Raw genomic sequence first — 24,252 nt, 5'->3', positions numbered from 1 at the left:
CAGGAACATTACTCTTTTCTTCACTGTAGCGTGATCTCGGAGTTAGTATATTTAAGTTACAGGGGGTGTGTGGGGTGCAGGGGGCCTTGCCCCCCTGCAAAAACGTGTTTTTTGATGTATTCTTGTTTGTTTGTTTTTTTTTTTTTTTAATTTTCGAGATTCCACAATCTTGAGCTTCTGAGCTTCGGTATTTAGAATGTCAGGATTGTGGAATTTCAAAATTCTATAGTGGACCTATATATATATATATATATATATATATATATATATATATATATATATATATATATATATATATATATATATATATATATATATATATATATATATATATATATATATATATATATATCTATACACACACGCACACACGCACACACACACACACACACACACACACACATGTACATGTATTGCAACTTGGTGTGATAGTTCTATTGAGAAATTGCCTAGCAGATACTATTGGTAGGCATTAGTAGGGGTGTATCGTAATAGAGAACTGTTATTGCACCTATGTGTTGTATCTGGAAAGAAGGAAGGAAAATCAGGTCTGTATAGCTGATAAATGTACAGAAACTAGGAATAGTGACTGCTGCTCCTTAAAACAAGATGGTTGCAGCTAGGTAATGAAAAGCAACTGTACACCTCCATCTTTACAAAAGCCAGACACTGCAATATGGCAAACAAGGTAGCTGGAGAGTCCAGAAAAGTCTGGATTATTTTTTTTATTTATTGATATTTGATTACTGGGAAAGCCCGACAGGGTAGGAGGCCATTTTCTGTGGAGGCCCAAGTGGAAAAGCTCCAAAGTATTACAAAATTTTTAAGGACAATAATTTTACAATCTTCAAAAATAGTACAAAAAAAATCTACAGTTTAAATAATTATATAAAATCAAACATAATACGAAAACATTGGTGAATAATAGATTCAAGTTATATGACAATGATTTGTATAAGGAAAAGACAGATGAGAGCGCTAAGTATTGGATTAAATATTTTTTACATATTTTTGGTTCTTGCTGTTTTCCTTACCACCTGTAGACGTGGAATCCTTTTTGCATGCAATGAGTATTGCTGGAGTTTTGGTACTGCCAGTGGAAGCCTAGAGATGGCTTTACTGGAAACCTGTTGGAAAAGGATTTGTGTCACAGAAAGTGATTTATGTGATGGAGTCTTTCATCTGCTCATCTGGAAAGGTATTGTTAAAGAGACTTTATTTTCTTGCCAGTGCAATCCTTAAAATGGAGAGACTTTGAACAGCCTGTTGTACATAGTTCTGCTGTTGATTTAAAAGAGGCATATAAGACAATTCTCACTGAAGCCCGTGTTAGTGACGTCATTAAACAACTGGCACAAGACCAACTAATGGACTAAAACATTCTTTTAAAATTCAGATTGCTCTGCTGAGTTATTGTTTTATTTATTACCTTTTGTTAGCTTTTGGTTCTTTGTTTTTGGCATTGCAGCTCAATTGTGTGTTTAATACATTTGTTTGGAGTACCACCTTAGTGTTTTGGAGGTTTCTTTTTGTTTGTAATCAACTGTGTGTTTACCTGAATAAAACCATTATCTTTCTGAGAGCTCAAGTAAGTCTTCTGCTAGAAATTTGACAACTGGTTTAAAAGCCCATGTTTGCACTCGTTTCCCGCCTTTCCTGTAACTAGTCTAGTCCAGATACAGATTTACTGTATCCAGGACTGTTTGTAAGTTTGTGAGTCCCCCCCCAAGCCTTTCTGTGTTGGAGGAAAGCCTTCTAGCTTATCAGTAGGAGTGGTAAGCACTAGGTAGCCCATCTACCACAAGAGGAGTGGTTTCTGGCCCAGAAATTGTAGTTTATTGGCCATTTGGGCAGTTTTTCCTTCCTTTTCAACTTTCTGATTTAAAAGCTCGCGTTTGCACGGGTTTGTGCTTATTTGAAAGCTGAAGTAAAAAATTACTGGTGCCAGAAAGTCTGCTCTTCAGTTTTTCCCTTAGATCTTGCTAGTTCTTTCTCTCTTGCACTTCAAATAGCCTAATCACTTTGCACTTCAACAGGTTTTTGTAGCAATTGTTATAGCACACCTAAGTGCCATCAGCACTAGTTGTTATTCACAGAAATAGCTCCAGTACTTAGTAGTTATGACCACCCTTACTGGCATAATTAAAGGGCAGTTCCCTGTGCTTTCTCCTATTAACCTGGTGCACTTGGGCATTCTGATGCAGTGTAGCAACTGCCTCATGTACACAGACAACCCTCTCCTCTTACCTCCCAATACTCAGACTTGTGAGATATGCACTTATATCATCAAACTGGAAGCTATGCACTCTCCAGCCAAGACTGGACTAGCTGGTCAATAGGAGAAGGACAACACCTGCACCACACCACATGGAACACATAGCCCTCCAGAATACCCACAATCACATCTCTCACATAAAAACACAAACCACACATCCACCTTCGTGGAGGCTCTCTATAGACATTTACCCAAACGGCAGAGACCTCCAAGACAGAAATGCACTTGACCACCGCAACACAGCAGAAACCACAGGACACATAGCTCACCTCCAACCTAAGCCCCTAAGGCTAAACACCTTGCCCAATACACTAATCATAGCTGACTCAATAGTGAGGCACACAGGTGTCCCATTCACTAGGTTGAATAAGGAGAAGGTAACAGTCAGATGTCTATCAGATACCAGAATCCGACACACAACACATGCACTCAGGTCACTCCATGACAAGTGCAAGTATGACTCTGTCATTGCCCATATGGGTGTGAATGACCTGCGATGCACCTCCCTGGACTACATGAAAAGAGACATGGTGGAGTTCTCGGATTATGTGGCCCAGGCAGGTATGACACTAGCCCTGAGCAGTATCCTACCATCACCCAGAATGATACCACAGTACAAACAAAAAATGATTGACTTCAACAATTGGCTAAGTTTCTGGTGTCATTCTAAGGGGATCCAGTATCTGTCTGCTTGAGATGACATGATTGACAGACCTCGATTCTTTGCCAGAGATGGCCTGCATCTGTCACCCCTGGGTTTCCGTGTACCGGCTAAGGCTCTTGCCACCCCATAGTGCCTTATTTAGGTGGTGTTCCAAAGACCAAATTACCATCATAACAGCTATAAATAAATACAGTCTGAGGATCATGCTGCTCAGTGCTAGAAGTCTAAATCTCAAGATGCACTCACTTGAAGCTCTCCTCAAAATGGAGAACATCGACATTTGTGCTGTAACAGAGACCTGCTTTAAAGCAGCAGAAAGCAATACTTAGCTCTAACGTCTATCTTTTCTTTATAAAAATCATTGGCATATAACTTGAATCGAATCTTTCATCCCCAAAACATGAACCAAAGCTCCAAAGGTGGTGGTGTCTCCATATTCATAAAGGATGTGCACACCTCCAGACTAGTAGCCCAGCATAACGCATCTGAGATACTTCAGGTGCAACTAACATTGGGTAAGACGGCGATCCAGGTCATAGCCTGCTATAGGTCCCCAACTATGTCCCATGACTCTCACTACACATTCCTAAGCACCCTGGAATCTATCAAGGTCCAACCCAACATTCTCATACTAGGAGACTTCAACTACCCCTCCATCAACTGGGAAAACTAGTCAAGCACCAATACACTGGCCCAACGCTTCCTGGAAGTAATCAATTCCGATGCCCTGGACCAGCTCATTCTGACCCCCACTAGAGGAAGCAACATCATTGACCTGGTTACTACTAACATGGGTGACCATTGCTCTTCACCAATAGTCAATCCCTCCCTGGTCAGATCCAACCATAAACTAAACACCATGGAAATCCACATATCACCCACACCCCCACAAAGGTAACCACCTTGAAAACTTCTCCAAAGCTGACTTTGGACTCCTAAAAACAGAGGTGGTTAACTTCACAGCACCCATGCCAATGGAAAATAGCTGCATGACTGCTGAATCGTACACCAGTGCACTGTCAGAAAACGTACATAAAATGCATGGAACTAGCCATACCCAACAGAACCAAGATGCTCTCCTCCAAAAAAAGGAAGCCAGTCTAGTGGTCCTCAGCCATTAATAAACTCTACCACAGAAGGAAGAAATGGTTGCAGAAAAAGGTGAAGTCCCAAGACTGGAAAAAATTCCTTATTAGTCTCAACAAAAAGTTGAGATCCCTCATCAAATCCTCTAAAGCCAGCTATGAAGGCAGAATCACGGCAGACACTAAAAACCATCACAAAGTCTAATATAGTTATATCAAGAACCTCCACGGCAATACCCAGATTTGCTCTGAGTTAGTGTACAATGGTACCTCCTATAGTGAGCCAACAGATATTGCCGACATACTGGCTGACAGATTCAGTGCCAACTTTATCCCTCTCTCCCCCCTAAAGGACCAATCACAATACCGAAAGAATGTCAGGCACCCAGCATTACTGGAGCACAGATTAAAGCTGCATTATCCAAGGCCAAGAATACAGCTTCCATGGGACCCAGTAATATCCCTGGCTGTGTTCTACATGAACTACAAAGCGAACTTGCACCACATCTGTGTGCCCTGTTCAGTCAGAGCCTCACCTCAGGCTTTGTCCCTACAAAATGGCGCACTGCTACAGTCGTCCCTCTCCATAAAGTGGAAGCAACTACAGACCATGGGAATTATCACCCCATTAGCCTGATGAGTCTGATATGTAAAGCTATGGAGCGCATCATCATGGACTTGATTAACAAAGATATAAGAAATCTCCAAACTCTGGACCCCATGCAGTTTGGCTTTATGAAAGGGAGATCCTGCCTGCTCAACCTGGTTGACTTCTTTGAGTCAGCCACCAGGGCTGTGGATGAAGGTAAGACAGTGCATACAACCTACCTCGATCTGGCCAAGGCCTGATACCATTCCTCACTCAGGAATTATTGATAAACTCACCAAACTAGGCATTAACCCCTATATCACTAGGTGGGTTGCAAATTGGCTAATAGATAGAACACATAGAGTGAAAGTAGCGAACTCCAAGTCAGACTGCCAACCAGTCATGAGTTGAGTCCCACAGGGATCAGTCCTGGGTCCGCTCCTGTTCAGCATCTACTTCTCAGAAGTCCAGGCCAACACAAAGGGACTTTTGCTGACCAAGTTCGCAGACGACTGCAAGCTGGGAGCCATTATTAACTCCCCAAGTGATGCAGACATCCTACAGAGAGGCCTCACTGAGACGAATGACTGGTGTCGAAACCATGGCCTTAAGCTTAATGCCGAAAAATGTGCCGTCATCCCCTTTGGCAAAAACTCAATTCCCACTAATTACCACATCAATGGGAGCCCACTGAACACTGAAGGTGTTATAAAATAACTGGGGGCGCAGGTTGACAGCAACCTCTCCTTCAACCACCACATTGCCACTGTGGTCAGAAAGTCCTTCTATGTGGCACATCTCATTACCAAGGGTTTTGCATCCAAGATGAAAGAGGTCACCATCTCCCTCTACTCTTCCCTCATTAGACCAATCATTGAGTATAATACCCCATTTGGCATTTACTTCACTAGACACCTGCAACAGGTGGAGATGCCACAGAAGTACCTCATAAAGAGGATCCTAGGCATTAAACACGTCCTACACAGACAGACTCAAAAGAGTCCAGCTATTCTCTGTCTCATATCACCTACTTAGATGCAATCTCTGCTTGACTTACAAAGCCATGTCTGACCCAGCTCTGTTAGAAATGCTGCATCTAAAGAAATCCCAATCCCTCTGCACCACACACTCCAGAGACCTCAACCTCATTGCTATAATCAACAAAACATGCTGGAGGGACAGGTTCCTCACCCAGAGACTGCCCATGCTCTGGAATAGACTTCCCATATATGTCAAGCAGAGCACCTTGCTGTCCCTCTTCAAGAGAAATCTTGATGAGTGGATGGGTAATAGAAAGTTCACCCCTGGGATCACTCCAGTGGCTCTACTTGATAGAGGCACTGGGAACTAATGACGGGAGGCACAATGCCAGGGCACTTCTATGGGCTAGGCTTGTAAAGGCTCCAAAGCCATTAGCCTAGTACACACCTATGAACCTATGCAGTGGACAGACGAAACTTCACAAAATAACTGAAGGTTTTTTTTTTCTACCTGATGCTGCCAAACCATGAGTTTTAATTCTCCATGGCAAATATAGAGATTTCTTGTCAAATTATGCAGCTGTAAAAAGTTCCTTGGAATAGACAACACTCTGCATATGTGTCAGAGTCCAAGCTGAGGAGGTAAAAAGTAAAGGCTGGAGCAGCTACCACTGCCACTGAATTATTAGCAGTAATCAAACCAATTGTCCTACCAAGAACTGCACCACTTCTCAAACTGCTTAACAGTGATGATGACCTGAGGTCATACTTATTAGCCTTTGAGAGAATTATCAACCAAGATGGGTGAGATCAATTTAGCTGATCTCAATGTTGTCAGCACATCGCAGAGGGGAGCCGATCCTTGATCATTGGAGGTTACTAGGCAATCGACCTGGAGGTCATTTCAAGTCTTGCCATTTCATCCCAATGTAATACTAATGATACTCTAGTCAATACCCAGGATTTTATTTATTAATGACTGCCCAAGTCCAGTAGGAGTGTTGGTGCTATCCCCGGCAAAAATTTATGGTGTCCCATCCACTCGTCCAGGTTCCTTTTGAACAGTGTCGCATATATTTTCATTTCTAGTACAGACTATAATGATTTTGACAAAGTGAGGAGCAGAGTTTGTTAGTAAGAGTGGGAATAACTTCTGACACCGAAAACTAAGAACCAAATGAACTCACAAAGTAAAAAAGCAACTTCCAACAGGATCCACCATACAGAAAGTCCCAGCAAAATAACGTCTTTTATTGAGCGCTTTCATCAGCATATAACAAGTGACTTCTTCAGAATAAAAACCCTTTCTCAAAAAACGATTTAAAAGCAGTCAAAAGAAAAACACATGACACAACATCCCCAATCAAAATGAACAATCAATCAATTAATTAAAACAATTAAACTAATTGTTAGAGAGCTTTTAAAGAACCTTCAAAGTAAACTATACACAGTCACTGAACTATAAAAGAAATAATTTAAATAAAATAAGAAGGTAACTTCAAATAACTAGTAATGCTAATACTGTCATTAAGTCCTGGTGGTATCTGGGCAATTAATCTTATTTAAAGCAAACCAAACGAACAGAAACCTTCCAGTTGTTCTCCGGTGAATAAAAAGGTCAATAAGATGTCATAAATACTCGAGGAACATAAATTACACTCCACTCTTTATTTTTCTCTTTAAGCTTAAAATTTACAGCTTTTCGTTGGTTGATCAAAACCAACTTCCTCAGAATGGAAAACACATCATTGACAATCAAAAACATTTTATAATTTTAACTCCCCTCACGTGGTTTATGTAACAAGCAATATAGTAACATAATTCTATAAAACGTCAGATGAATTCAAGGTATAAACATCTTGAACAACTAAAATATAAACTGTAAAAGCCATAAGCTGACATCATTTAAAACAATCAGCATTCTAAAACATTAAAAATGTTAAATGTATAATGTATATACATATAGAACACTGCGACGTCCAACAGCTAAATGCTACCATGAGACTTCAACATGGTGAACTGGAATTTTAAATTGCTACTCAGCGATGAATTAATACTGATGAATGTGAATATAAATTGAAAATAAAAATATAAATACGAAATACTAGATGTTAAACAAATTTCACAGTCATTCAGTGGTCATCAATAAATACCTAAATGTTATTCGACATATGTCTAAATAATGATACAAAGTAACTTTGTGACAAAACAAGGAAGCGGATTCAATTATCTTAATATTCCAATGCGCTGATATATGCGCTCTGCTTATAGTCCATAGGAAGTAGCATATAGGGTTACCAAAAGACATGTATATAAACATAAAAGTATAATATAATAATCTATTCCTTATATTTTATTTTGTACTAGTCATATTATAATAAATTTAAATATGACTATGTCATACTACACTGTATATATAAAAACACCAGAGATTTAAATATAATGGAATTAATGATGTGTTTTCCGTTCTGAGGAAGTTGTTTTTGATCAACCAACAAAAAGCTGTAAATTTTAAGCTTAAAAAGAAAAATAAAGAGTGGGGTGTAATTTACGTTCCTCGAGTATTTATGACATCTTATTGACTTTTTTATTCACCGGAGAGCAACTGGAAGGTTTCTGTTCATTTGATTTGTTTCAGTTTTCAATTAATCTTATTTGCCAGCAGAGGTCCTTGAATTCAAGTACATCAGTGCAAGGTCCACCATGTGCATCCTTTTTTAAACCTTCCACAACCACAAATTTAAAATAGTAGGTACGGAAATTCTCCAAATGCCTGTATAAAGTGTTGTTGATATTTTTATTTTTCATGTCTCTGACATGTTCATAGATTCTCTCTTTTATTTTCCTCTGGGTTTTACCTATATAAAAGCTATGACATTAGAAACATATTGCAGCATAAACAACTCCTGCAGAGTTGCAAGTAAAGTATCCATTAGATCTAATAAGGATATGGTTAATTTTATTTTTTTCAGTGCCAATATATGAGTGCACTGTGAACAAAACACACATCACCCTGTACCAATCATATTTTGGCAGAAATAATTCTATCACTCCATTCTAACATATTCTTAATCGAAGAACTCCTTTTAAAAACTATCTGGGGTTTACATCCTAGTTTAATAAATATTCTTGGCAACAAAAATCTGCCAGTTCTTACACAAAATATTGTAAATACTTTGACTATCAGTGGAAAATTCTGTAACAAATGAACAGTTTAAACAGCTCAGTGAATATTTTGCAGTCAGACAATTCAACTATAGGGCAACAAAACTTTCTTAGCGGCAATTCCAGTGCAGCTGGTAACAATTTTATTCCTAATGCTTTTGGTACCTCTGACTGTAACATTGCTACTTAGCTTAACAAAAATTTAACATTCAATTCTACTTGTACTAATGAGGTATGCACTTTCAATCAATCGCTGCAGCTTTTTGAAAGTAACCTACTAAAATGTAGGAATCAAAGTTAAATGTGTACCGAAAGGTTTAAGAACTTGGAAGTTCCCTAATGGCTTAGTAGCTAACTCCCCACTTCACCAAGAACTTTTGGAACTATTTGACAGGCAGGGTTGCGAGTTATTGGACGTTTTAATTAAGCATAACTCGCAAGCTATACACAATTTACACTGTGAACTTGTAGATCTTGACTCAAAACTCCACAAAGACTTATTCTTCGAAAGATCGTTCCTGTCCTATAAAGCTGTTTATGATAAGACTGATAAAATCAATGGGGATATACAAAAACGTAAGGAGAAAAAATTAGAACAAGATAAGAAGACATATGCTGCTGGGTTAGCCTATCCTAAGCCTCCTTCCTCCATATCAACACATTTATTGGCCTCAGACTTCAGAAACAAGCCTACTACAGATCCTAATGATGCATCTAACCATACAGGCAATCAGGCCCCTTTGGGGGGTGGGAACCTTCGAAGAGATTACAGAGGATATAAAATCAGGCCCACACTGTGAATTACAGACCTCAATTGAACAACCACAGAGGGACTAGACATTGCAACCAGCTGAATTATGCATCGGGGAGATAACACAATCAACAGAATTGAATTTTGGGGATGTGGAGGTAGTTGGAAGATCTTTTGACAGTGTCACTATGGAATATCCTACTTGCATTTCAAATAACAAAGGTGACGTTTGTATTTATAATTTTTCGACACAGTCACTTGACTTTAGCTTTGCTCAACTTTTTAGGAAGGGTTTTAATTATGTGCCAGCAAAGCGTTCAAACAGCATGGATTTAATACTAGATTTAAAGTCCTTTGTTAGAAATTTGAATTTCAAATTGTTTTTTAATAATGTTGAAGCTTCTGAATCTGTTTGCCCCTTTCACAAAAGAAGTTTATGTAATCCACCCATAACTAACTGTTTATTGCTCTTTGAAAAAATGTGCAATTTTGATTTTAGAGCATTACTGAATGGTAACTCAGATAATTTTATCGACAACTTATCTGAAAATGAAAGGCAATTGTTGTTTAAATTTTGCAACAATAAAAGTTTGAGAGTCATGAAGCCTGACAAGGGGGGATGAGGTAGTTTTATGTCCAAGCAGGATTATATTAACAGAATGAACGTTTTTTTTTTTTTTTGCTAGATGGTTCCTTATATGATGAGGTTTCTGTGAATATTGTCAACATGTCATATTATAGGATTGATTTAATGATTAAAGACCTGGAGGAACAGGGTCAATGGCTGAGTTCCTTTTCACCAGATATCCAAAAGTGCCCAGTATCTTCGGAATTCCGAAGATACGCAAAAATATTCAGGACTCCCCTATGAGACCAATAGTCAGTGCACATGGCTCCAAGACACATTCCTTGGGGAAATATATTGATATTATGTTGAAAGCTATATTAAAGAATGAAGATTACATATGTATTGATTCCTGGCACTTTCTGAAGAAACTCAGTTTGAAATTTTCTGATAAGACTATTTTTGTTAGTCGATGTTGTAAATCTATTCAATGTGATTCCCCATGATTTGGGAACAGAATGGGTTCAGGAATTTTTATTCAACACTCATTTATTCCATAATGAACAGGTGGAAGTTCTAACAAATTTTATGGAAAGTATTTTGAAAAACAACTTTTTAATTTTGAAGGGCAATATTTTGTCCAAAAGACAGGGGTTGCTATGGGGGCCATTTGTGCCCCCATATTTGCAAATATTACTATGTTAATGTGGGAAAGGAAATTGCTGTTTAATTCTCCCTATAAAGATCAGTGGGACCTTTATTTGCGTTACTTGGGTGGTTTATTTTTGTGGGGAAAGGGAATGACTTAGACATTCATGAATTTTTGGTATATATAAATAATACCACTACTTTCTTAAAATTCACTCATTCTTATAGTGATGTAAGTATTGGCTATTTAGATGTTGAAATTAAAAAGGATGTGGAGCACAAGCATTATCAGTGTAATGTTTATAGAAAACCCTCATATAGTAAAAGCCTTTTGCATTACCATAGTAGCCATCCAGAACATGTTAAAAAGGACATTGTAAAATGCCAATTTGTTAGGATAGCATGAATGGTGACTCATGATGTGGAATTTTGTACACAATGTGACATTCTTACAGAGATGTTCAGGTACAGAGAATACCCTTTGGCCTTTGTAGAAAAAATTAAGAGTGAAGTGCAGGTTAAGAGAGAGAAAGGTAATATTTCCCCCCTTTTAAACAACATCGAAGAAGGGACATCACATAATGCTCATACTACTACACTGACCAATAGACAGCTTAAAAGTTACAGCTGTTCATTTGTTACAACATTTTCCACTGATAGCCAAAGTATTTACAACATTTTGGGTAAGAATTGGCAGATTTTTTGTTGCCAGGAGGATTAATTCATTAAACTAGGATGTAACCCCCAGATATTTTTTAGAAGAGGTTCTTCGATTAAGAATATGTTAGAATGGAGTGATAGAACTATTTCTGCCAACAATAAGATCGGTACAGGGTGATGTAGGTTTTGTTCACAGTGCACTCATATATTGTGCACTGAAAAAATTAAAATTAACTATATCCTTATTAGACCTAATGGATACTTTACTTGCAACTCTGCAGGAGTTGTTTATGCTGCTATATGTTTCCAGTGTCATAATTTTTATATAGGTAAAACCCACAGGAAAATAAAAGAGAGACTCTATGAACATGTCAGAGACATGAAAAATAAAAATACCACGAACGCTTTATACAGGCATTTGAAGAATTTCCATAGCCACTGTTTTAAATTTGTGGTTGTAGAAGGTTTTTAGGATGCACGTGGTGGACCTTGGGCTGATGTACTTGAATTCAAGGAGCTCTACTATCAAATAAGATTAAACACCCAGAGATCACCAGGACTTAATGACAGTATTAGTTTTACTGGTTATTTGAAGTTACGTTCTTATTTTATTTAAATTATTTTTATTATAGTTCAGTGACTGTGTATAGTTTACTTTGAAGGTTCTTTAACAGCTCTCTAACAACTAGTTTAATTGTTTTAGTTAACTGATTGTTCATTTTGATTGGGGATGTTGTGTAATGTGTTCTTCTTTTGACTGCTTTTAAATAGTTTTCTGAGAAATGTTTTATATTCTGAAGAAGTCACTTGTTATATGCTGACAAAAGTGCTCAATAAAAGAAGTTATTTTGCTGGGACTTTCTGTGTGGTGGATCCTGCTGGAAGTTGTTTTTTTTTTACTTAATAACTTCTGGCACTCAGTCCCTAAAGTTTGATGAGTAAACTATTTCCTGGACTAAAACTCTTTGAACTAAAAAGCATTGTAAATGTTTGGTTAGATTCAAAGGATCTTATCACGAAGGAAATAATGTTAGAAATACTTGAGATGGTCAAGTTTAGAAGAGCTTTTTCAGCAACTAGTAGGTATATAAAACAGATGCACAAAATTGTGAAAGTAGTGTGACTTTGGTAGAAAGAAGATTGTGCTATCCGAATATGTTCATACAGACATCTAATAAGATAGCTGATAAAACTTCACAAAAGACAAAATGGTCCATGTCTTCTATCCTGTGTTACCTGCAGTAAATGAGAATATATTGTCAAGTATTGTGGGGAAAATATGCTAGAGACTTCCACACAAGGTAGTAAGAGTGGGGGGGGGGGGTTAAAGAGACCATGGAATGTGATCAGGTAACAGCCAGGCTATTTGAGATCAGATTCTGTTATTCTGTTACTGCAAGTCTGATGAAAAGTCTATGGACAAGAACTCTGGGGATGTGAGCTTCTAATCACATTACTTACTTTAGCGAAATCCTGATATATTGATAAAAACAAGGCTCACTAATCAAGGTCCATTAAGGTTGTGTACCTACACATCCCCGACTGGCGTGCTAAGAGCATTTTCTGACTGGCTGAGCTGAAGACTTCAATTCTTCCACTAGGCATCCAATTTATGGCATTCATTTGGCTGACCAGATTACTGTCCCCATTTATTTGGAGTTCAGGTGGCAACAGTGATTTATCCCCATCTTTTATTTTCATTTTTATTGCTTTAGGATTATCTACAGCCACCACCACTTTTATTCCATCTGCCCACCCTTATTTAAAATTCCAGTTCACCATTTGTTTTGTAATTTCTTGCATTCTGTAATTATTTTCATTCATTCACTTCATCACAATGAGATATCTGATGTGCAGTCATTCAACAAAGTGGTTGTAAGTGCCAAATGTGTGTGTGTGTGTGTGTGTGTGTGTGTGTGTGTGTGTGTGTGTGTGTGTGTGTGTGTGTGTGCATGCGTGTATGAGTGCGTGTGTGCATGTGTGTGTGTGTGTGTGTGTGTGTGTGTGTGTGTGTGTGTGTGTGTGTGTGTGTGTGTGTGTGTGTGTGTATAAGAATTAAATAATTGTATAACTTATATTTTGGATGTAAAATACTTCAATAATAATTACTTGAACTCTATAGCAAGTCTGAAACATATGCAGAGGAACTATTTTGCATCAAAAATATTTTAAAAAGTATGCAATATATATAAAATCAAATAAAAAACAATTTAGCAGATAACCCAGTCTCTCACCACAATAATGCCTTCAAGGGTGGGCAGTAACAGGGAATTAATGCCCTGTGGTATCAGCCCTCATAACCCTGTCTGGCATTATTGCTTACAAATATCATTGGGATGAAGAGGCAGATAAACAAAAAAAGATATAGTAATATGTTGGTGGTTGTGAAATGTTTTATCAGGTTTGCCATAGCAAATTAAAAAGACAAATTAAAAATACGTTTTTGTGTTGTGAGACAATTACAAATAATTAGGTAACTGCTTTGTCCCTTGCATGAAAAGTAGCAGCACACACACACACACACACACACACACACACACCCACACACTCACAAACACACTCTCTACCACTCTTTTTTCTTCTCTATTTAAAGCTTGTTTAAACTATTTCAATTTTTTTTTTCTTTGGAGAAATTGTGTTTATTTTACTTTCTATGGCTGGCAGAGTGTTTTAAAGTTATTTTACTGTGTTTTTTTACAAAAAAGTGACTTTAAAAGTCTTTAAGTTTTTTACAGGCTTTTAATGTTTGTTTTCCCTGGGATAGAAGCACCATTTTTTGGCTTGACCATGGAAGAATCTGTTGATCCCACAGCTGGTCTGTCTTCGAGCCACAAAAAAAAGTTAAGCAAACAGCCTTTGCCTCCACAGCAGGTTGGCAATTTGCTCCATGTGCATGTGGGTGACTCTGCTGTAGCTATTTGTTGTACCTGACCAGTCATATTTTACCACAGATCCCTCTACTGTAGTACCTACAGCCAATATGGACTGAAGGTTACCCAAGTCCTCTGATGCTGTTGGTGTCTCCTCAATGGACAAGGGAGGGTCGCTCTTGTTGGTCTTGGGAGATGTAACAGGGAATTATTCCCTGTTTTGTCAGAATGTTGTGCTCATCCCTGGGGAAGCTGTTGCTGCCATTTATAACACTGTCGGCCCCATTTTTTTTCTGTTGAAAACAAACAGAAAATTAAACATGTATCTACTCCTCCTCAAATTTCCTTAGACAAGAGTGATTCACTTGCTCTGGCTCTGGGTTTTATTAAGATTTTGATCTTTCTTATCTATTGCTTCTGGAAAAAAGAAAGAAGGATACCCTTTTTCCTGGAGAGATTCAAGATTCTGAATCTGGACAGGAAGGTAAAGGAACTCTTCAGTTTTCTGATTCAGACTCAGAGGAGAATTCAGTTTATGATTCTCCTTTTGGAGTTCCTCTTTCTCTCTCTCTCTCTCTCTCTCTCTCTCTCTCTCTCTTTCTTTGAGATTTTTCCAGAAGAAGGTGTCAGTGTTTTCAGTGGGAGTACACTAAGGTTTCTCAGTCCCTCAGAAAATTGTATTTATTTATTTGTCATTTGTTAACTGGGTTAGTCTGGCTAGGCAGCTGCCCTTTAGCAGCAGAGACCCGAGGAGAAAAGCTCCAGATACAATGATTACAGTTCGTTATAACATTGAATTACAGGTATCAACAAAAATGAAATAAAATATACATATAAAAAGTCTAAAATGAGAATATTAATTGTTTTAAACATTTTTAGAAAGGTAACAGTTAATGCATTTATAGGAGTGAGAGGAAGGAAGGACTAGTTGAGCTGTTACAGAAAGAATTTCTTGAACCTTCACCAATTTCTAAACTTCTGTTACCTTTAGATGGTGTGTGTGTGTGTGTGTGTGTGTGTGTGTGTGTGTGTGTGTGTGTGTGTGTGTGTGTGTGTGTGTGTGTGTGCGTGTGTGTGTGTGTGTGCGTGTGCATGTGTGTGTGTGTGTGTGTGTGTGTGTGTGTGTGTGTGTGTGTGTGTGTGTGTGTGTGTGTCTGCTTCTAATTTCCTTGATAGCCAGCCTGTTCCCCCTAAAAAGATGGCTAGAATATACAAAATTCCTCAGTCTTTTAAATTTTTATAGACTCTTCTCAAACCTGACCCAGCAGTTATAGCTTTACTTAATCACGCTGATGCTAAACAGTTAATTAATTCCTATTGTACTCTTTCTGATAAGGATGAGAAGATGATTGATGGGTACAGAAAAATAGTGTATGCTTCTGCAACACTGATTTTCAGAATTTTTAACAGTCAGGTTCACATGTTAGTGTTTATTCTGACTAACTGTAAAAGTATGAGGAATATTTGGTCTGCAGTTTCTTCTTGTAAGGAAAAATCTGCTTTAAATTATTTAGTTTCTTCTATTGTATCTGTCACTGCTCTTTGTTAACAGGGTATGTATGACTCAGTTGATAATTCCTCCATGGCAATGGCCTCCGGAACTATTTTGAGGAGGTTTGCCTGGCTGAATTTTCAGAACCTCCTAAGATGTTGTGAATAATGAGAATGTATTTTCTCTTTGGATAGAGATTCTCTTTTTGGTTACTCTCCTGCAGAAGTGATCAAAATGTGTGATGAAAGGAGTAAGTTAAATTAAGGATCTCTTAAGATTTTTTTGCTCTTCTTTTTCAAAATTTCTAAGGGATTCTCTAACTCCTCATCCAATTTTGGCATAATGGTAAGGGTGTTCCCAAAAGATTTCAGGATCCCCCAAACGCAAGTGCAGTCCAACTACTTAGTTTGACTATTTAAGGGACTTTGTTCCATCCTTCCACCCTGGCAGCCCCTGAACCTTCACTTTTCTCTTTGGCAACAGTTTCAGACAAATTGGGTCTGAAGATCATTCACCAAGGTTATAGATGGCAGTGAGAAGATATTCCTTCTTGCCACGGGGTTATTCCTCATCATCCATTTCAGTTTTTTTATTTCTACCTGTCCTTCATTACATGCTGTTTCAGGGAGTGATCAATTCCTCTTTCCCAATCTGGGAAAGGTTTTTGTACAAGGATGATTTTAGTGTCAAAGAAAGAGATCTTTCTTTTTAGACCTGTTTATGATAGTCAGCACAGTGGTGCAGCGGCAGTGTTGTCACCTCCCAGCAAGAGATACACTGGTTCAATTCCTGGATGGGGTGCCTTCTGTGTGGAGTCTGATTGTCCTCCCTGCATTTGTGAGGGTTTCCTTCGGGTGTTCCAGTTTCCTCCCACATTTCAAAGACACGCATCTGGATCAGTTCTGCCCGAGACTCCACTGAAAATTGGCTTTGTTCCAAGTCGGACTTTCCCGGTAAACAAATCTAAAATAAAAACAGTGCTTAACTTCTAAATGATTTCACTTCACAATCTGTTACCTCTTCTTCCTCAATCAAGATTCCCAGTACCACTACATTTAAAATATGTTTATCACATTCCTTTTCATGCAGACTCAGGCATTTCTTACAGTTTGTGTGTCTGGATCTCCTTATCAGTTCTATGCTTTACCCTTTAAATTATTTACTGCACCATGAGTGTTCACTAAGTGGTTAGCTTCAGTTAGAGCTTGTTGCATACTACAAGGTATCCATTTTCTTTTTTCCATATTTAGATGACTTGCTTATCTTTGCATAGGCTTTTTCAATTTGTCAGGAATCTGTCATTTGGGTGAGAGTTCTCTTTCACAAGCTGGTATTCCAAGATAACATTCAAAAGTCCTTTTTGACTTCTTCACACAGGACTGTGTTCAAAGAGCTTTTCTTTTACAGGAAAAAAAAAAATATATATATATATATATATATATATATATATATATATATATATATATAGATAGATAGATCTATTTTAAGGCTTTTCACTCAGACTTTGGTCACTGTGAGGAAATACCTCAGGCTTTTGGGTCTCATGGCATGTATGTTTCTCATGACAACCCTGGCAAGACTCTACATGAGAAAGATACAGTGGTATCTGAAGTCTCTTTGGTCCCAGCATCACCATCCTTTGTCTTTTTAAATCTTAGTGCTGGAGTTAATCAATAGAAAAATTACTTGGTGGAGACAGCAAATATCCCTAAATTCAAATCTTCCTTCATTTGGTGTGAGATGCCTAGGATTTTACTTTGGGAGCAGTTTCAGGAGGGATAAGAATGCAAAATGTTTGGGACACCTAGGACTGACACAAACACATTTAAAGAGATTCCTGCCTTGATCAAGGCGCTACGTTTTCTGAATCATCTTTAGTCCCCAGGACCTCTTCAAGTTGTTTCAGGCAATACCATAGTCATGTCGTACAAGGAGGGGGAAATCAGATCGCATCTTGTTTGCAGACTAGCCATGTTAGCTTTGGATGTAGCTGCACAGCACAATATCACTCCACAGATATCCTTCATTTCATCAGAGCAATATTGTGTCAGACAAGCTACACAGGTCAGAGTAGACCCTCATGTATGCAGACTAGATCCTGTGGTCTTTCAAGATTTGATCCATTTGTGAGGAGTTCCTCTAGTAGAACCATTTGCCTTCTCCCTAAATAAACAGCTGTCAATATTCTGTTCCAGGACTCCATGCAAGAAGGTCTGGAAGACAGATGTCTTTTCTCCTCCTTGGATGGGAATAGATGGGAATGCTTCTGTTTGCTTCCTCACCCTTTGCATTAACATCCAGGGTCATGCTAAAGATTCAGAAGGAATCCATGAAGATTATTGTGGTGACTCACTTCTGGCCCAGGCAACACTGTTACTCCCTTTTATTTATTTATTTTATTTTTTTATTTTATTTTATATTCGTTGACCGGGATAGTCCGACTGGATACATGTCCATTTTCAGTGAGGGCCCAGGGAGAAAAGTTCCACAAAGATAATAATAATAGTGATAGTACAATAATAATCCAAGAAAGCAAAGGATTTAGATACAATATTTCAGAAAGTTTAACACAGAAGGAAGACAGAGGCATATGCTAAAGGTTAAAAGAACAAGAAAAAATATGAAATAGATTGTTTCTCAAATTTAAAGCACAATAGAAAAACACTACAGTATGCAGAAAGGATAAACTCAGCAGGCATAACTGTACATTATGACATGACACAACAGATGAGTGGAGTATCTGCTTGCTGATAGCCAGTTATTTTACGTTAAGAAGGATTGCGGTCTGCACTCTTGTGGGAGGAGAGGCTGGACTCTGCCCTTCTGAGCAGGGAATTTCTGGTTAAAGGCTTATAGTGCCTGCATATTCTAACTGTTTCTTACTGAAATTGGTACACCTTGTTTGCTGTAGCATAGACTAGATCCAGGCCTGCTGAATCTAGCTTTGTTTGTATGTATGCTTGTTGTTTGTTTATTTCCCTGAAATGCTAATTCCACCTAAAACACGGCCTTTTAGCACTTCTGTGGATCCCTAGTGATATCTGCATTGCTTACTGTACTTATTTCCTTGTTTCACTTGAAAGAAAGTTACTGTTTGTCATTTTTGCATTTAAGTTACCTGTAACACATTGCATTTAAGTTACCTGGCACTTGCTCACTAAAGCAATTATATAAGTCAGCTCTAAAAAATTAAAAGCACTACACCCTCACAAACTCCCCTTGAGTACCTTGTTCCCCATTGGCCCTTTTTTCAATTATAAAGGAATTCCCAATACTATTCTAGCATGTCCAAAGGTCAGTTGTCAATCTCCTCTCCAGTCCAGCTGGTGAATCTGGGAATCTTGAGACAATGTTACAACTGCCTCATGTACACAGACAACCCTCTCCTCCTCCCAACAAATTCCAACACATGTGAGAGATGCAACCATATAGCCAGATTGGAGGCTAAGCTCTCTCAACTCAGTACTGGCGTAACCAGTCAGGAGGAGAAGGAAACCACACTCACTACAATTCCAGTCTCACATAGACCTACCACGACAACAAACCAAACACATAAACACACAAAAACATACTCGGAGGTTCTAAATAAAAATCTGCCTAAGCAGCAGAGACCTCCAAAGCAGACACCCAAGCAACCGCTACCCCAAAACAAAACACGTGCAACACATAGCTCACAAAGCCAGTGTGCCGAACAGTCACAGCCCTTAAGGCTAAACAACACACCTGATACACTTGTAATAGGTGACTCTATCGTCAGGCACACTGGCGTCCCGCTCACCAGGCTGAACAAGGAGAAGGTCACGGTGAGCTGCCTGTCGGGTGCTAGGATCCGCCACATAACACAAGCACTCAGGTCACTCCAAGGCAAGTACAAATATGACTCAGTCATTGTCCATGCTGGTGTGAATGACCTGAGACGTACCTCCCTGGACTACATGAAAAGAGACATAGAGGAGCTCTCTGAGCATGTAGCCCAGGCCGGTATGACCCTGACCTTGAGTAGCATCTTACCCTCACCAAGAATGATGCCACAATATGAAGACAAGATGATCAATTTCAACAATTGGCTTAAGTGTTGGTGTCATTCAAAGGGGATCCAATGCCTGTCAGCCTGGGATGACATGCTCGACAAGCCACGATGCTTCACTAGGGACAGCTTGCACCTGTCACCCCTGGGCTTTTGGATATTGGCAAAGGCTCTTGCTACCCCCATAATGCCTTTTTTAGGCAAGGCTCAAAAGACAAACCCACCTCCATAGGTATCACAAGGGATAAGAAACTAAGAGTAATGCTACTCAACGCCAGAAGTCTAAACTTCAAGATGCATGCACTCGAAACTCTCCTTAGCATGGAGAACATCAATATCTGTGCAGTAATAGAAACCTGGTTCAAGGCTCCCGAGAGCACCCCAGCAATACCAGGTTATACCTCATACCATGCTTTTCGGCCCCAAAACTTGGACCGAACCACAAAAGGAGGGGGAGTATCAATATTCGTCAAAGATACCCACACCTCCAGGTTGGTGGCACAGCACGAAGCATCAGAGACTATCCATGTGCAACTAACTGTGGGTAAAACTGCCTTCCAGTTTATAGCCTGATACAGACCACCCTCCCAAACACAGGAACCCCACTCGGCCTTCCTGAGAATACTGGAAAATATGAAGGTCTCTCCAAACACCATTATATTGGGCGACTTCAACTACCCAAACATAGACTGAGAGCATTAATCTAGCTCCAACACCCTCGCCCAAAGGTTCCTAGAATTTATAAACTCAAATGCTATGGAACAACTTGTTACCACTCCCACAAGAGGGGAAAACATACTGGACCTGATCATCACCAACATGGGGACACTATGCTCCAGACCAGAAGTGTATCCCTCACTGGTAAGATCAGACCATAAACTAATCTCACTGGATATTCACATCCCGACCCCACCCCCTGCCCAGAAAACCACAGTGAAAAACTTCTCTAAAGCAAATTTCACACACCTCAAAACCGAGGCGAAATCCTTCAAAGCCCCCAGGCCTGTGGAAAATACGGCCCAGACCGCAGAATCCTTTATAAACGCATTCTATAAACACCTTCAGGAATGCATGGATCATGCAATCCCAAATAAAACCAAGACCCAATCCGCCAAAGGCAGACGTCCTGTCTGGTGGACCCCAGCCATAAACAAACTATACAATAGAAGGAGGAAGCTACTACATGATAGAGCAAAATCCCAAAAAGGGAAGGCATCTCTGATCAGTATTAGCAAAAAACTACAGGCACTCATAAAATCGTCTAAGGCCAGCTTTGAGAGAAAAATTGCACAGGACACTAAGGATAATCACAAGGCTTTCTTTAGTTATGTTAGGAACCTGGGTGGGAATTCCCAGATATGCTCAGAATTAGTCCAAAATGACAAAAAATACACCGAGCCCACAGACATTGCCAACATCCTAGCTGACAGGTTCAGTGCAAACTCCCCCCCCCCCCACCAAAAGGGCAAATATCTATCCCAACAGAGTGCTGCCCCCCCTGACATCTCAGATGCTCAGGTAAGAGCCACCCTCTCCAAAGCAAAAAACACAGCATCAATGGGACCAGATGGTGTCCCGGGCTGCGTCCTACATGAACTCCAAGAAGAGCTAAACCCAAACATAAAACTACTGTTCAGTCTTAGCCTTACTACAGGATATGTACCCAAAGAGTGGCGTACAGCAACAGTGGTCCCTCTTCACAAAGGTGGTGCCTCAACGGATCCTGGAAACTATCGCCCCATAAGCCTGACTAGCTTGGTCTGCAAAGCTATGGAAAGGATCATCATGGATCTCATAAATAAAGATATTGGGGACCTACAGACACTGGATCCTACCCAGTTTGGCTTTGTTAAGGGCAGATCCTGCCTCTTAAACCTGGTCGATTTCTTTGAAACAGTCACCAAGGCCATTGACGAGGGGAAGGTGGTCCACACAGCCTACCTGGACCTCGCAAAAGCCTTCGATACAATACCCCACTCGGGCATTATAGATAAGCTCACCAGCTTAAATATAAACCCCTATGTCACTAGATGGGTTGCAAACTGGCTCAAGGACAGAACCCACATGGTTAGAATTGCTGGAGCCATGTCAGACTCCAAACCAGTTACAAGTGGCATCCCACAAGGCTCAGTCCTGGGACCTCTCTTGTTCGGTATATATTTCTCGACGGTACAGGCCAACATAGAAGGACTGTGGCTGACCAAGTTCACAGATGATTGCAAACTGGGCGCCATAATCAACTCTCCAGCTGACACAGACATCCTCCAAAAGGGCCTCATAGAAACAGACAACTGGTGCCAGAGCCATGGCCTCAAGCTAAACGCCAAAAAGTGTATAGTCATCCCCTTTGGCAAAAACAAAGTGCCCACAAATTACCACATAGGTGGTAATCCATTAAGTACAGAAGAAGTCATTAGAGACCTGGGGACCCAAGTTGATAGCAATCTCTCATTTGACAACCACGTGGCCAAAGTGGTTAGAAAAACATTTTATATAGCCCACCTAATCATGAAGGGATTCACATCTAGATCAGGGGAGGTCATCGTGCCTCTTTACTCGTCCCTCATCAGGCCCATAATTGGGTACAATGCCCCTTTTGGGATGTACCTTACCAGACACCTGCAGCAACTGGAAAGACCCCAAAAGTACCTTACCAAGAGGATCAAAGGGCTCAAACAGATGCCATATGCTGCCCGGTTAAAGAAACTCCAGCTCTACTCAGTGGCATACCACCTGCTCAGAGGCGATCTGTACCTGACGTATAAAGCCATGTCCAACCCGGAATTAATGGACATGCTGCACCTCAGAAAATCCAAATCCCATCGAGCTATGCACTCGAGAGACTTGAACCTCAGCACTGAAATAAATAGGACATGCTGGAGGGACAGATTCATAACCCAGAGACTCCCTTCACTCTGGAATAAAATCCCAGTCCAGGTTAGGCAGAGTCCCACATTGACTCTCTTCAAGAGGAATCTTGATGAGTGGATGGGAGATCGTAGGTTTACCCCAGCTATCACTTCTGTGTCACTGTTAGACAGAGGCACAGTATACTAACCTCAAAAAAAGGCATAGCAAAATTAATTTAAAATGTGTGGCAAAAGCCAAACACACTCTGGCTAGGCTTATAAATGCCCTAGGACAGATAGCCTAGTATGAACCTATGAACCTATGAACCCAATAGGTAGAGAAAGACCAAGTTGTTGGATTAGGTTAGTCAGGGTTTAGGCAGGGGCAGAGCCAGTTAGTTTTAAAGTATATTTTGAGGCCTTTTTTAAATAGGGGAAGAGATGTTTTTTGGATAACAGTTGCAGGAAGTAGGTTCCAAATTTTACCAACTGAGCTAGCAAACAGGGAATCGCCTCCTGTATTGTTGGATTTTAGGGTTAGGACTGATAGTTTGTTGGACAAACAAACTGGCCTAATAGCATTCTGTTGGCTAATAATGCTCTTGAGGGTTGGGGTATTGTCCAGATGGTTGAGTACTTTGTGTGCTACTGTAAGCTGGTTGAACTTTAAAAGGGAAGGAAATTCCAGCCAATCAAGTTGAGTTAGGTTGTTGCAATGGTGAGTTCTGTATGCCATACCTGTGGCGAATCTAGCTGTGTGTTAGTAACAGGAAGATAGCTTGTTGAGTTTAGCTTTAGAGAGGTTTGTAAATACTGGTGAGGCATAAAGGAAAGTGGAGAGAAGATGGGTTCGGGCAATAGCAACCCTAACAAAAGGAGTGAGGAAAGGTTTGACCTTGTAGAGGGATCCTAGTTTTTTGTTAATGGACTTAATAGTGTGGTCGATATGCACATCAAATTTTAGGTTAGTATCTATTATTACTCCTAGGAGCTTAGTTTAGTTGTCTAGGGAGATGATTGTGCCATTGTTAGACTTAATAGTGAAGAATGGATGAATGGATCGAGGGGAAGGTGAGAAAAGCAGCAGCTTGGTTTTGTTGGGATTCAGGAGAAGTTGTTGATTAGTTAGCCAGTTATCAATACTGCTAAAGGTATTCTGGGTTAGGGATAGCAGATTTGTTTATGAAATAGGTAAATCAAGGTAGAATCGTCTGAATATTGGATACAGTGTGCATTTGGGATAGTGGTGTGAAGGTCGTTTATGAAGATAGAGAAGAAGAGGGGACCTAGAATAGAGCCCTGAGGGACTCCTAAGGTGCCTGGGAGATGAGAAGACAGTTTGTTCGGTCATAAGACAGCCTACTGTCTACCACTTAAATAGGACTGAAACCATTGTAGAGAGTGATGGTCCAGGAAGACAGCCTTCAGGGTACTGAGCAGAAACTGATGGGTGAACATATCAAAGGCCTTAGAGAGGTCCAGAAAGAGTGCAGATGATAGTTTGTTGTTGTTTCAATTAAGATTGATGACACTGGTGAAAGATAAGAGGGCTGATGTGGTACTATGGCATGGTCTGAAACCATGCTAGGAGTCTGTGAGAAGTTTATTATAGTTAAGGTGGTGAATTAGTTG

The sequence above is a fragment of the Protopterus annectens genome, chromosome 2.part0 (assembly GCF_019279795.1).
Source record: "Protopterus annectens isolate FY-2018-M chromosome 2.part0, PAN1.0, whole genome shotgun sequence".
Taxonomy (NCBI): domain Eukaryota; kingdom Metazoa; phylum Chordata; order Ceratodontiformes; family Protopteridae; genus Protopterus; species Protopterus annectens.
Note: the sequence above shows the minus strand (reverse complement) of the source record.